The sequence below is a fragment of the Myotis nattereri genome, assembly GCF_964212035.1.
Source record: "Myotis nattereri genome assembly, chromosome: X".
In the NCBI taxonomy this organism is placed as follows: Eukaryota; Metazoa; Chordata; class Mammalia; order Chiroptera; family Vespertilionidae; genus Myotis; species Myotis nattereri.
The window spans coordinates 16,018,327-16,034,851 of NC_138078.1; positions in this window are offsets into that span (position 1 = coordinate 16,018,327).

Genomic DNA, 16,525 nt, shown 5'->3' on the forward strand with positions numbered 1-16,525 from the left:
TTCAGAGAGGAAGGGAGAGGGAGAGCTAGAAACATCAGTGATGAGAGAGAATCATTGATTGGCTGCCACCTGTATGCCCCTTATTGGGGATTGAGCCCACAACCTGGGCATGTGCCCTTGACCGGAATCGAACCTGGGACCTTTCAGTCCGCGGGCTGACACTCTATCCACTGAGCCAAACCGGCTATATTATTGCCAGCTTCACAGAGGCTGCTCAGTCCCAGGGACTTGAGTGAATGCAGGCATGTCTGTCACAAGACCTCTGTCCCTATCCAGGAACAACTCTAATATCTTAAGAAACTGGACATCTGTGGAGGTTATGTTTTTTTAAAATATGTTTTTATTGAATTTTTTTTTAGAGAGAGAGAGAGAGAGGAAGGGAGAGGGATATATAGAGAGAAACATTGATGGGAGAGAAACATCATCAATGGGCTGCCTCCTGCACGCCCCACACTGGGGATCAAACCTGCAATCTGGGCATGTGCCCTGACCGGGAATTGACTCCTGACCTCTTGGTTCATGGGTCGATGCTTAACCACTGAGCCACACCAGCTGGGCAGGAGGTTATGTTTTAAATGACCTCTGATTTACAACTTCAGACTTTCTCAATGTGGTAGACTTACAGAATGCCGTATATATTTGGGTTTCTTTCCAATATATACAGTTCTAACAGCATATTCTCCCCCAGATTTGCCGCCCTGACTTCAGACCTTCCAAGGTTCCACTCTGGGCTATCTGGGTGAATGGCAGATCTATCACGACTTGGGTCTGGGCAACTCCATTGTTCCAGTCGTCTGATATTCATGGTGAAAATGTTTCCTTGTTCACATTTAACACAGAAGTTTTACTCTAAAATCCAGCCAACTACCATACTTTAAAACGCAAAGATGATGAAAAAAAAGAAAGAAAAAAATATTAAAAATACCAAGTATTATGCTAAGCGAAATAAACCAGTTGGAGAAAGATAAATATCACATGATCTCACCCATATGTGGGATATAATGATCAACATAATTTGATGAACAAGAATAGATCCAGAGACAAATGGCAGGGGAGGGGACAGGGTTAGAGAGCAACCAAAGGACTTGTAAGCATGCATATTAGCATAACCAATGGACACAGACACTGGGGCGGTGGGGGCATGTCCAGGGTGGGAATGGCTGGGGGGAGTATGTCAACTGGGGTAAAAGAAGACATATGTAAAACTTCAGACAATAAAAAAAATACCCAAGGATGGTTTATAGCAAAATGTAGGCCAGGCCCTATGGCCCCTGCTTTATTGGGGAAGGGACAGGATGGCCAGTAACACCCTGTGCATGACCTTTTCCTCTCTGTCTTCTGCTGGGGAGAAAGCCAAGTTCTGTGTGATTGGGGAGGTAAAAGATGGAGCATACCCAAGCCCTCAGCCAAGCAAGCACACAACATTGGTTCTTTACTTCATAATCGAAGCCATATGCAGCCTAAAGAGGAACTTGGCAGGTTGTCCTCATCCGTTCTACTCATCTGATGCTCCGATGTCCAGTCCTTCTGCTAATAGAGAGCAACCTCCTTGAATCATTTCCGGCGTATTTGCCCCTTCCCCATGTTCCTTGGTCTTTTTAGTACTTCTGTTGTGGGCTGTCTGTTTTACAGTACTCCATCCAGTTCCCCTTTTGGTGGGGGAGGAGAAACTTTAGATCCTGAAGGTGGAAGTGGACATGATGGTGCTGTGACCCGTGGGAGAAAGTGACAAAGCAATCAGACGTTTCTGTGGAGGATAACTGCCTGTTGGTGTATATTTTGAACCAATTTATGCTGAAAGAGTTCATATCTCCTCAGTTTTTCAGTGCTGTACATACTTTTAAAGAGACTCCTGCTGTTACCTCAGCCTTGTGATGTTTTAGATTCCTGAAGGTGGGGTAGAAAGGGGACACACACACACACACACACACACACACACACACGCGCGCGCGCCCCTATCCCTCCATAAACACCAGAGGCAAACTCTGGCACTTTCCATGTTGGTTGAGCTTGGTGCCTGTCTTTCATGGCAGCGAATTTCCTCAGATAGTCTGTGATCGTTGCATGCTCATGTTTGTGTTGGAAACTTCCTGCTTGTATGGCTGTGATGCTGGCTCTGATAATGGAGCTTGTTGTTTCTGTTTTTTTTTTTATATGCTTATATTGATTTCAAAGTTGAAGGGAGAGAGAGCAAGAGAGTGAGAGAGCCGAAACCGGTTTGGCTCAGTGGATAGAGCGTCGGCCTGCGAACTGAGGGGTCCCAGGTTCGATTCTGGTCAAGGGCATGTACCTGGGTTGCGGGCACATCCCCAGTGGGAGATGTGCAGGAGGCGGCTGATCGATGTTTCTCTCCCATCGATGTTTCTAACTATCTCTCTCCCTTCCTCTCTGTAAAAAATCAATAAAATATATATAAAAGAGAGAGAGAGAGAGAGAGAGAGAGAGAGAGAGAGAGAGAGATCAGTGATGAGAGAGAATCACTGATCAGCTGCCTCTTGCACTCCCCACACTGGGGATTGAGCCACAACCCGGGCATGTGCCCTGACTGGGAATTGAACCATGACTTCCTGGTTCATAAGTTGATGCTCAACCACTGAGCCACACTGGCTGGGCATGGAGCTTGTTTTGAGAATTGTAGGGCTGGAGTGAAATGGCTCTCTCTGTTTGGGATTGCTGGCTTTCTGGGGGAAGTTTTAGGCAGAGAACACATGTTGCTACTCCATTAGCACAAGCCCGTGGAGAACGAGAGAGAGAGAGAGAGAGAGAGAGAGAGAGAGAGAGAGAGAGAGACAGCAAGCACTTAGAACTCAAATTAACCACCTAGAAGATTGCTCAGCCCTGTAGGAATGTCTGTTCTGATCCACTAATAAGTCACATACTAGAGGTTGGCGAACACTGCTAGATGACCCTTCAGATTTATAGCAACCCTGAGATTTTAACCATATGAAGAAAGGTTTCAAAGTTAATTGACAGTATGGCCATTTTTGTTAGGTACAAATGGCCACATGCTGAATTTGTCAGTTGTGATGCTGACTCGAGGTGCTCTTAGTTGAAAATGACTGTTCTCTTAGTAATACTCAGATCCTGGCTTGACACGTTGCTATGGTATAAGTTGACACCATACATATCAAAATCTTCAACAAATTTTAAAAAAGAAAATCACAGCAATCACTTAGAATTGTATTATTTTTCTTTGAAAATTAATCGTTAATATGGCTGAAGGTGCTAGTCTCAAGGGAATGGGTGCCAGCTCACAGTGAAGGGTGCCATCTGCTGGATTTACTAATATTCTCTCTAATAACACCAGGGTAGGAGGTTTTTGGATACTATTTCCTCCATTCCTGGAGCACTCCCTCCCCCTCTCCCACTGGCCCCATTAAAAAAATATTTTTATTGCCCTAACCGGTTTGGCTCAGTGGATAGAGCGTCGGCCTGCGGACTGAATGGTCCCAGGTTTGATTCTGGCCAAGGGCATGTACCTTGGTTGCGGGCACATCCCGGTTAGGGGGTGTACAGGAGGCAGCTGATGGATGTGTCTCTCTCATCGATGTTTCTAACTCTCTATCGCTCTCCCTTCTTCTCTGTAAAAAATCAATAAAATATATTTAAAAAAATATATTTTTATTTATTGATTTTAGAGAGTGGAAGGGAGAGAGAGAGAGAGAGAGAAACATCGATTTGTTGTTCCACTCATTTATGCATTCATTGGAGTTATTTATTCATTAATTGGTTGTTTCTTGTATGTGCCATGACTGGGGATTGAACCCACAACCTTGGCTTATCAAAACAATACTCTAACCAGCTGAGCTTCCCGACCAGGGCCCACTGGGCCTATTTCAACACAGCATAAATGGAGCACAGAATCTTCACGGGGCTGTGGTAGCAGCTTCTGAACTGGATCCTGACAATGCTCATCTCCCCTTGAGTGTGTGAGGCATTAGTCATTTGCTTCTAGTAAAGAGAATATAACAAAAGTGATGGGATGTCCCTTTTGAGATTGGGTTACAAAAGACGGTGACCTGCGTCTTCATCACAAAGTGTCTCTCTTTGGTGCCTCTTGCTTGCTTGTTGTGCCGAAGCCAGCTGCCGTGCTGTGAGTTACACTGTGGAGAGGTCCATGTGGCAGGGACCTGAGGGCAGCCTCTTGCTGACAACCAGTGAGAACCTGAGGCCCTCATTGGAACCGAGATCCTCAGTCCAACAGCTTGTGAGAGACAGTCCTGCTAACCACCTTTGAATAGGCTTGAAAGCAGCTCCTTCTCCCTTAGAGCCTTCAGATGAAACTGCAGCCCCAGTCAACACCTTGACTATCTAAAATAATCTAAAATAATAAAAGCATAAAATGATAATTAGACCAGACAGCCAAATGACCTTCTGGATGACCTTCCAGATGACCACACTATGACACCCACTGGTGCCAGGCCAGCCAAGGCGGGTGCGATGTGATTGATCGGGAGCCCGGCCATTGCCCCATAATTGCCCAGGCCACCAGCTAGCAGGGCAATCGATCAGTCGGGGGCGCTCCATGATCGCTCCAAAGAGGGAGGCCCAGGCCACCGACTGGCGGGCTGTGGTGGGTGGGCGGCGCCTCTCTCTGCAGGGGTGATCCATCATGGAGCCCCAGCTGGGTGGGTAGGGCCTACCTCTTTGGGGCGATCAATTGCGGGGCTCCCAGACTATGAGAGGGCACAGGCCGGGCTGAGGGACCCCTCCACCCCAGTGCATGAATTTCGTGCACCGGACCTCTAGTAACACCATAAGAATTCCTGACCCACAGAAGCTGTGAGAGAATAAGTGTTGTTTTGAGCCCTTAAGTTTGGGGATAATTTGTTAGGCAGCAGTAGGTAACTAATTTAAGGGCCAGTCTGGCTCACTATTTTGATGGATATCAAAAGCTTCAGAGGTGTCCTGTTTGAATTTGGCTCGATAAAACTCATAAAGACTTTCTATTGTGCCTGGCTGGTTAGCTTGTTAGACTTTGCGTCACCAGAAGTGTATTTCTGGAAGTTTCTGGGGCCACTCAGACCATAGTCCTGCAAAGGGGATGTCACAAAAGGCAGGTCTTTACCACACATCAGGTGAGTGAACATTTGAAGGTACATCTACTTTCCAAAGTAACGTGCATTATTTTTTATTATTAATTTTCAATTGTAAGCATAAAACATGAACACATTCTCCTGGTGAAAATAAGGACATAGATACAGATAAAGTCCTCTTCAACAGTAAGCTATCTAGGCCTCTCTCCTCCCCACCCTCCACTCTTTATTATGAATTTGGAGTAAATCTTTCCAGAACTTAAAAAAAATTATATACTAAACATGCATGTACTTGTTTTTTAAAAAATAATACTCTCTTGCAGTATCATTCACTTTTTTAACTCCTCCTTGCTCCCCCGCCCCCACACTTAGCTATCTCATTCAGTTTTGAAATCTCACTTGATACATGTGGATCTAGTTCCTTCTTGGCTATGAAATGAAAACCCCATATTTTACCTCTCTATGTCATAGGATAGCCTTTAGGTTGTTTCCGGATGTTGACTCTTACACCCCATGCTGCAGTGAACATCACCTGCCTGTCGGTGCCGGAGTGTGTTTTCTAGGGCAGATGCCTCACAGGGGAGATGCTGGGTCATATAACATGCACGCTGCAGTCTTAGCGACACTGCCAAATTGCCTGACAAAATGGCTGTGCCGCTTGAAGTATGGAAAGTGCCCATTTGCCTTAAGCCTTGCCAAAATATCATATTTTCCAGTCTGGTGGGTGAAAAATGATTTCTCCTTCTTTAAGGTTGTAGTCCCGTGGTTATTAGTGAGGTTGAAAAGCTTTCCATGTGTTTATTGGCAGGTTTTCTCTTTTTCTGTAGGGCTCTTGGGAGAGCAGGTGTGTGTGCGAGTGTGTGCATATGTGTGTGCGTGTGCGTGCATGTGTGTGTGTGTGTGTGTGTGTGTGTGTGTGTGTAGTGGGGGAGGGTGTGGATCTGACCTTGGGTGCCAGCTACCCAGAGGTGATACACACCAGTTCTGAGAAAATCAGCCGCCCGTTACTGTGAGCACTAGGAGAGCCTGTGAGAAACTGAGCTCACTGCAGTGCAGCCTCTCTCTTTTTTGTTTTTTAATGTTTTATTTTTTAAAATTTTATTATTAGTTTAAAAATATTTTTATTGATTTAAGAGAGGAAGGGAGAGAGAGAGAGAGAGAGAGAGAGAGAGAGAGAGAGAGAGAGAAACATCAACGATGAGGGAGAATCATTGATTGCCTCCTGCACGCCCCACACTGGGGATCGAGCCCACAACCCCGGCATGTGCCCTGACCGGGCATCGAACCGAACCATGACCTCCTGATTCATAGTTCAACGCTCAGCCACTGAGCCACGCCGGCTGGGCCAGCCTCTCTCTTTGGGATGAGGAAGAGTCCCTTGTTTCAGCAGGGACAGAATCTAGAGAGCCACTGTGGTTACAAACTGCTGGCCTCTTCCCCATACTACTGTGTGAAGTCCAAACCAAGAGGGGTTTGATATTTGCTTGGTTACTTGCCTTTGATTAATGCAAAATAGCTTGCTGCCACCCTATGGGAGTCAGGGGCCTCCCGTGGGTAAATTAATGGAAGACTGCAGGACGCCTAACCAGGCAGGACTGACAGGGCACAGACTCTCAGGGATTACAATGTGGGACCCCTCCCGCAGCAAGGCAAGAGTATGACTGTGTGATGGAGGCGGCAAGCCTCACCACTTGTTGCAAAAACCAAGATTAGAGATGATCCTCAAATTCCTTTCCTTGCGAAATCTGTACATTTAAAAGAATCTCTCGTGTTGTTGACCGTCTCCTTTCTCCACATACATGAAGATGGAGACTTGTTATTTAGACTGTAGGTTACAGAATTGTGATGGAATTTGAAGAGGAACAGATCGGATCCAAAGATCTCTATCTTGCAGCTGGACACAGAAACTTAGGAGGATTGGAGACTGGTGTGTCTCTTTTTGGGAAGTGTGAGTACATTTTATGTTGTGGGGGGGGGGGGGGAGAATCACATTATTTTAGAGAACAGAATTTTGGAAAGTGTGTATAGGGGAAGATGGGTTATGTGAATAATGAGTGACCAAAGGGATGGACTGTTTTGGGAGGGAAGGGGGACACCACCTAACGGTTTGGCCTTGCTAACAGCAAGCCTGATTACTCCTGGGCAATTCCCTAGGTGCATACGATCTTGGTGGAAAGATAAATTGAGGACCTGGCAGGACTCCTGCTGCAGAAACTAAAGAGGCCCCTGAAGGCTCCATCTGCCAGATTCTTCCTCTAATCTTTGCAACAGAGCCAAAGTGTCAGCATGTTGCCTAAAGTATGTGAGGGTGACTCAGTCTTTGGGAACTTTTAAGCTTTTAATCCTAAACGGAGTGAAGCAAATTAATTCATTCATTCCAGTGCCTGTGCTGGAAAAGATGGTCAAGCAACTCCAGTCATGGAGGCTCTCCTTGGTTCGGTTTTGTTCCATTGGATGAATATATTTCCATTGATTTATCTGTTCTCTGTCAACATCTGGGGCTATCTCCAATGCTGCTGGAAACCTTTTTTGCACTTCGCTTTTTTTTTCGTGCACATGTTCAGCGCACACATTTCTCTTGGGCACATACCCAGGAATAAAATTGCTGGGTCGTCATTGTAACAGAGATTAAACACGCATCTTTGACTTATTAAAGTCTGTTGTTAACTGGCCTTTTTGTCTACTTCCTGTACCAGGCAGCAACCTTAGAAGATTCCATTTATACCTCTTCCTGACCTCTATGCCATTGTAGTTGTGTATATGGAGACTCTCCCAACATTATTATCATTTTGTGCACTCAATATTAACTTAGAACTGCCCATGTATTTACTTTCTTTGCTCTTCATTCTTCCTGCAAATCTATCTGGGATCATTTTCCTTCTGCCTGAAGGACACCCTTTAGTATTTTCTTTTAGGAATTCTACCAGTGATGAATTCCATCAGCCTGGTATCCAAACACATTTGTCTTTCACCTTCATTTTGAAGGATATTTTCATTAAATATGTAATTTGAAATAGGCAGTTATTTACTCTCAACACTTCAAATATGTTTTATTTTCTTCTGTCTTGTTCTGTTGAAAAATTAATTATTTTTCAATTTTTATATCAGTATGGACTCATGGATATTTACTTTATAAATGAATATTGACTATTTTATACATGGACATCAGTATGGACTCACGGATATTTATTTTATAAATGAATATCAACTATTTTATACATGGATATCAGTATGGACTCACAGATACTTATTTTATAAATATAACTTTAGCTCTGGCTGGTCTGGCTCAGTTGGTTGGGTGTCATCCCCCCCCGCCCCCCCATGTACTGAAAGGTTGCAGGTTCAATTCTGGTCAGGGCACATGCCGCAGTTTTGGGCTTGATCTCTGATAGGGGACGTGCAGGAGGCAGTGGATTGATGTATTGCTCTCACATAGATGTTTCTCTCTTGCTCTCCCTTTCCCTTCCTCTCTCTCTCAAAATCAATAAAACATCTGTTAAAAATATAACTTTAGGTTATAGTTCAATACGACATTATTTACTTTGTTTTTCTTGTCCCAATTGTTCCAGCTTTGGCCATTAGTAGCTCCTTCGGGTTGTCTCCTGTATTTCTTTGTGATACACCCATGGTTTTGTTTTTTGAGCCTTTTTTTTTTTTTTACTTTCAGGCACTTCAAGATGCTCCTCATTCATCTTGTATTTTTCCTGCCCCAGTCCTAGAACAACCTTTTCTCCAATGAGCCCTGATTCCTTTCATTGGAGAATGGTATTGGAAACCAAGAAGGGTCACTTTTTATACTTTTCCCTTCTTGTAGATATTTTTAATCATGCATTTTATTTCTTTATTATTCTTTTTTAAAATATATTTTTATTGATTTCAGAGAGGAAGGGAGAGGGAGAGGGAGAGAGAAACACCAATGATGAGAGAGAATTGATCAGCTGCCTCCTGCACGCCCCACACTGGGGATCGAGTCCATAACCTGGGCATGTGCCCTGACCGGGAATCGAACCCTGGCCTCCTGGTTCATAGGTTGATGCTCAATCACCGAGCCACGCTGGCTGGGCTATTTTATTTATTTAAATAAAGTAAGCATCCCCCCCCCCCCAAAAAAAATCTGTATCCAAAGTTTTGGTTAAGTCTGATTCTGCAGTCTGTTATTTCAGCTGGTTCAGCTCATGGGGACTTATTCTCCTGTATGTTTGTTTATTTTCTACCTTCTATGATGACTGGACTTGAAAAATTATTTTGTAGATTCACTGAAGCCTAGGATGAAGCCGCTTTCCTCCAAAAAACGTTGCCTTTGCGTTTTCTTCTTGGGGTAGTCCCAATCTGGAACCACTTTAAACCAGGTACACAGCTCTCGATTCCCAGAACTACTCAAGCAGTGTGAACCTGAGCTGCAAGTTCACGGTCACAACTTCACAGGGAAGGATTTCTCCTTTCCCTCCCCCCCTCCTTTGCACGCCAGTGAGGTCCCAACTTAACATGGGAAAGGGCTCCGGTTACAGCCATCCTTGTTTTACTTCGTTTTGCTTTATTGCACTTCACAGATGTTGTGTTTTTTACAAGTCGAAGGCAAGACCCTCCACCAGCAAAAAAGATGACGACTGCTTTTCTGCGATGATTTATTGAGGAGGGTCTGGAACGGAACCTCCAATATCTCCGAGGTCTGCCTGTACTTTCCCTACCTTGGGCAGGCCCTGGCATTGTTCTGTGTTCACATTTCCCCATGAAGCCACTAAAATCGAAGCACAAGTGTTCCTTATTAGCAAACCCTTTGGGATAAAACCAGTTCTGGGCTTTGAAACTGTTTAATTCTGGAGGCTCCTGCTTTCTCTTGGCCTGATATTTCCTTACTCTTTCATTAGCTTTTCAATGCTCTGAAGGTTTAAAAAATGTACTCAGTGGGATGCTTTGTTCAAATAATACAGCTAATTTCCTGGAAATAGCTTTTTTTTTCTTTTTCTTCTTCTTCAATCAAGGGACTCTGCCTTTCTTCAGTTCTGGAAAATTCTTAGACATTATCTCCTTAAATATTGCCACTTCCTGATTCTTTCTAGTTTCAGTCTCTGGAACTTTCATTAAATCTGTGTTGGTGCCTCTCCACCTACCCTCCTAGCCCTTAATCGCTTTTTCATATTTTAAATCGTTTTGTGACTGTGCTGCCTCTGAGTGAGTTCAGCAGCTCTGGTTCCTAAATCACGAATTCACCTTTTGCGGCCCAGTCTCTTGTTTATCTCATTATATTGGGCCATTTGTCAGTTTGTTCTCAGGTTCATTCCCTAACCCCGTGTGTTCCATGTTACAAGGAGCTATGTATCCCATGATCCCTTCTGGGTAGTTTGGCCAAAGGAAGGTATTGGCAGATGCCTTGAGGGAGAGGGAGGGGAGAAGCTGCGGTATTTTTCTCCCTCTGTCTTGGCTTTGGGTAATGTATCTGGGAGCCACTGTGTCTCCTTTGAGCCTCCATCTCCTGCCAGATAGCTATAACTTCCATGGCCACAGCAGCTGTGACTCTAGTTCCCATGGATGGTGGTAAACGCTAGGGTTTGATAACAATCTTCTTTATTGTCCTTTCAGCCATAGGGGTGGCAGTAGCTTCCTGCCTTTTTTTTTTTTTTTTTTTTTTTATCTCTGGGATGCATCATGGTCCCCTCCTGTCTTCTCATTCCTCTGTCACCTGTGTAATGCATTCCTTGCATTATGTTCTTTTTGTCGAAAATACCAAGAGAGATTTTTCTTTTCCTGACTGGACCTTGAGTAATGCACCATCTAAAACATTGTTTCAGTGTTTTAACAAACATTTCCAAGATTTTCATCTGCTCTTGATTCACAGCCACCTGCTTTTTGGTGTGTTGATTTTAAATGCATTTATTTTAGAATTTTTTTCAGATTGTTCTATTATTCCTACTGGATTCTGAGTGATTCCTCTTGCATGTTGGCTTCCTTTTGTGGTATTGGGCTTCATTGTGGCCTGCGTAATTGTTGCTTTTTGAATGCTTATCTTCATGGAAGCTTTTTTTCTCTCCCACTCACTGTCCCTGGAAACTGGTTTTATGATTGTCTCTTTCTCTCTTTGTTTGGATTCTCTCATTTTTAAAAAATTAGATCTTTATTGTTGAAAGTATTACATATGTACCATTTTTGTCCCCATTGACCCCTTCTAGCTCGCCCCTGCCCCCCACCCCAGGCCTTCATCACCCTATTGTCTGTGTCTATGGGGTTATGCGTATAAGCATACAAGTTCTTTTTTTAATATATTTTATTGATTTTTTACAGAGAGGAAGGGAGAAGGATAGAGAGTTAGAAACATCGATGAGAGAGAAACATCAATCAGCTGCCTCCTGCACACTCCCTACTGGGGATTTGCCCGAAACCAAGGTACATGCCCTTGACTGGAATCAAACCTGGGACCCTTGAGTCAGCAGACTGACGCTCTATCCACTGAGCCAAACTGGTTAGGGCAGCATACCAGTTCTTTGATCTCTTCCCACCCACCCACCCTCCCCTACCTTCCCTCTGAGATTCTGCAGTCTGTTCTATGCTTCTTTGTCTCTGGATCTATTTTGTTCATCAGTTTATTTTGTTCATTAGATTCCACATATGAGTGAGATTATGGGATACTTGTCTTTCTCTGACTGGCTTATTCCACTTAGCATAATATTCTCCAGGTCCCTCCATACTGTCTCAAAGGGTAAGAGATCCTTCTTTTTTACTGTTGCGTAGTATTCCATGATGTAAACGTACCACAGTTTCTTTTTGTTGTTGTTGTTTTTTTTTTTTTTTTTTTTTTTTATCCACTCGTCTACTGATGGGCACTAGGGCTGTTTCCAAATCTGAGCTATTGTAAATTCTGCTGCTATGAATATAGGGGGTGCATACATTCTTTCTGAATGGTGTTTCAGATTTCTTAGGATATATTCCTAGAATTGGGATCACTGGGTCAAATGGCAGTTACATATTTAATTTTTTGAGGAAACTCCATATTGTTTTCCATAGTGGCTTCACCAATCTGCATTTCCATCAGCAGTGTTCTAGGGTTCCCTTTTCTCCACACCCTCACCTGCACTTGTCATTTGTTGATTTGTTGATGGTAGCCATTCTGACAGATGTGAGGTGATACTTCATTGTTATTTTAATTTGCATCTCTCAGATTATTAGTGACTTTGAGCATTTTTTTCACATATCTCTTGGCCATCTGTATGTCTACTTTGGAGAAGTATCTATTTAGGTCCTTTGCCCATTTTTAAATTGAATCGTTTGTCTTCCTTTTGTTAAGTTGTATGAGTTCATTATGTATTTTGGATATTATCAGATGTATCATTGCCAAATATGTTCTCCCATGCAGTGGGCTCCCTTTTTATTTTGTTGATGGTTTCTTTTGCTGTGCAGAAGCTTTGTATTTTGATGTGTCCCATTGTTTATTTTCTCCTTAGTTTCCTTTGCTCTAGAGCAGTGATGGCGAACCTATGACACGCGTGTGAGAGGTGACATGTGAACTCATTTTTTTGGTTGATTTTTCTTTGTTAAATGGCACTTAAATATATAAAATAAATATCAAAAATATAAGTCTTTGTTTTACTATGGTTGCAAATATCAAAAAATTTCTATATGTGACACCGCACCAGAGTTAAGTTAGGGTTTTTCAAAATGCTGACACGCCGAGCTCAAAAGGTTCGCCATCACTGCTCTAGGAGAAGTATCCGTAAACATATTGCTATGAGAGATGTCTGAGATTTTGCTGCCTATGGTTTCTTCTAGGATTTTATAGTTTCATGACTTACATTTAAGTCTTTTATCTATTTTGAGTTTATTATTGTGTATGGTGTAAGTTGGTGGCCTGGTTTCATTTTTTTGCATGTATCTGTCCAATTTTCCCAACACCATTTATTGAAGAGACTCTTGACTCCATTGTATGTTCTTGCCTCCTTTGTCAAATATTAATTGAGTGAAATGGCTTGGGTCAATTTCTGGGTTCTCTGTTCTGTTCCATTGATCTATATGCCTGTTCTTGTGCCAGTACCAGGCTGTTTTGAGTACAGTGGCTTTGTAGTATAACTTGCTATCTGGTATTGTGATCCTACAAGCTTTGTTATTCTTTCTCAAGATTGCTGTGGCTATTCTGGGTCTTTTTTGGTTCCATATAAATTTTTGGAGTATTTATTTGTTCTAGATCTGTGAAATATGCTGTTGATATTTTAATAGGGATTGCATTGAATCTATAGATTGCTTTGGGTAGTATAGACATTTTAATGGTCTTAATTCTATCAATTCATGATCATGGTATATTCTTCCACTTGTTTATATCTTCCTCTATCTCTTTTTTCAACGTCCTGTAGTAGTTTTCTGAGTACAAGTCTTTTACCTTCTTGGTTAAGTTTATTCCTAAGTATCTTAATTTTTTTGTTGCAATGGTAAATGGGATTATTTGTTTAGTTTCTCTTTCTGAGAATTCATTATTGGTGTATAAAAACGCCCATGATTTCTGGGTGTTAATTTTGTATCCTGCTGCATTGCTGAATTCATTTATTAAATCTAGTAGATTTTGGTGGAGTCTTCAGCATTTTCTATGTACAATATCATGTCATCTGTGAATAATGAGAGTTTTACTTCCTCCTTTTCTATATGGATGCCCTTTATTTCTTCTTCTTGTCTGATTGCTATGGCTAGCACTTCCAGTACTATGTTGAATAAGAGTGGTGAAAGCAGACATCCCTGTCTTGTTCCTGTTCTTAGGGGAAATGGTTTTAGTTTTTGCCCACTAAGTATGATGTTTGCTGTAGGTTTGTCATATATGGTCCTTATTATGTTGAGATATGATCCCTCTATTCCCACTTTGCTGAGAGGTTTTTTTTTGTTTTGTTTTTTTTTAATCAAAAATGGGTGTTGGATTTTGTCAAATGCTTTTTTTGGGTCTATTGATATGATCATGTGATTTTTGTCTTTCCATTTGTTTATATGATGTATCACGTTTATTGATTTGCAAATATTGTACCAGCCTTGCATCCCTGGAATAAATCCCACTTGGTCATGGTGTATGATCTTTTTAATATATTGCTGGATCCAATTTGCTAATATTTTGTTGAGGATTTTAGCATCCATGTTCATCAGGGATATTGGCCTGTAGCTCTCTTTCTTTATAGTGTCTTTATCTGGTTTTGGAATTATGATAATGCTGGCCTAATAAAAAGAGTTTAGAAGTGTCCCTTCCTCTTGGATTTTTTGGAATAGTTTGAGGAGGACAGGTGTTCATTCTTCTTTGAATGTCTGGTAAAACTCCTCTGTGAAGCCATCCGGACTAGGACTTTTGTTTGCTGGGAGTTTTTACTTAATTTTATTACTGCTTCAATTTCATCTGTTGTTATTGGCCTATTCAGGTTTTCTGATTCTTCCTGATTCATTTTTGGGAGATTATATTTTTCTAGGAATTGGTCCATTTCATCCACATTGTCCAGCTTGTTGGCATAGAGTTGTTCATAGTATTTTCTTACAATCGTTTGTATTTCTGTGGTGTCAGTTGTTCTCCACTTTTGTTTCTGATTTTATTTATTTGGATCCTCTTGCTTTGTTTCTTGAGGAATCTGGCTAATGGTTCATCAATCTTGCTTATCTTTCCATAGAACCAGCTCTTGGTTTCTTTGATTTTTTAATATATATTTTTTAGTCCCTATGTCATTTATTTCTGCTCTAATCTTTTTAAAAAATATATTTTTATTAATTTTAGAGAAGAAGGGAGAGGGAGAGAGAAATAGAAACATCAATGATGAGAGAGAATCATTGATTGGCTGCCTCCTGCACCCCCCCCCCCACTGGGGATTGAGCCTGCAACCTGGGTATGTGCCCTTGACTGGAGTCGAACCTGGGACCCCTCAGTCCGCAGGCGGACGCTCTGTCCACTGAGCCAAACCAGCTAGGGCTCTGCTCTAATCTTTATTATTTCTTTCCTTCTATTCACACTGACTGCCTTATGGGAGCTTCTTTGTAGGTAACAAATTGCTTTTCTCTTGCTGTCTTTAAGATTCTCTCTTTGTCTTTAATTTTTGGCATTGTAATTATGATGTCTCTGGGCATGGGGCCTGTTTGGGTTTTTCTTCCTTGGACTCTCTGTGCCTCCTAGACTTGTGTGAGTTTTTCCTTCACCAGGTTAGGGAAGTTTTCTGCCATTATTCCATCAAACACGTTCTCTATCCCTTGCTCACTTTTTTTTCTCCTTCTGGCACTCGTATTATGCAAATATTGTTACATTTCATATAGTCCCACAGCTCCCTTTAGCTATCCTCTTTTTTTAAAAAAATATATTTTATTGATTTTTTTACAGAGAGGAAGGGAGAGAGATAGAGAGTTAGAAACATCCATCAGCTGCCTCCTGCACACCTCCTACTGGGTATGTGCCCGCAACCAAGGTACATGCCCTTGACCGGAATCGAACCTGGGACCCTTGAGTCCGCAGGCCGACGCTCTATCCATTGAGCCAAACTGGTTAGGGTGCTGTCCTTGTTATGCCCAGAATTCAAGATCCCCAAGAAACCACGTCAGGGAGCCAGTCCGATGCAAAAGCAGAAGGTCCTTTATTGAGTTAGCTAACCCGACCCGGGCCTCCAGTCGACGCAGCGACCGGAAACCGAGTGAGACTCGTGAGAAAATCAGGGCCTTTAATAGTGAGGGGAGGGGAGCTGACTGTGGGCCCTCCAATTGGCCAGGCGCCAAGTCGGGTCTTGTTACACAGGATGTGGTCATCTCTATGGCGCGCACATCCCTTGCTTGCCATTGGTTAGTTCAAAGAAATCCCGGGCGTGGCCAGGAGAGGCCTGGACCTCCGGGAAGAAGGCACTCCTCCGAGCACATGGCCTCTGCCCCAACATGGAGGATCCAGGGCAAGATAGAGGGCATAGCCCTCGCCCTTTCAGTCCTCTTTTTTTTTAATTGTTTTTTCTTTTTGGTTTTCTGATTGAGTGATTTTTTTCTACCCTGTCTTCTAATTCACTGATCCAATCCTCGGCTTTCCCTAATCTGCTGTGTATTCTTTCCAATGTGTTCTTTATTAGTGCTCTGTCATTCTTTATTTTTGACTGGTCTTTTTTCATAGTTACTATATTTTTTCTCATGCTGTTGAGCATCTTTGCCATCATTATTCTGAACTCTATATCAGATAAATTTCTTATCTCCATTTTCTTTAGCTCTTCTTTTGGATAATTCTCTTGTTCTTTCATTTTGGGGTTGTTTTTTATCTCCCCATTTTGGCTGCCTCTTTGGGTTTGTGTCTGTGTATTAGGTAGATCTACAACTCCCAGCCTCTACTGCAGGACAATGCCAGACGCTGTTTCTGACTGGCCCTGAGTACCCCGTTTGGGGCTACCAGCAAACTGAAGCTAGTGGGTCCCTCTGCTGTGGCTGAGTACCTTTGGAAAGGACCACGATGTACACCTGGGTCTGCTTTTCCTAGCCCCGGGCCCAGAAGGAGATCAGGCAAAGACTCAAAGTCTCCAGAG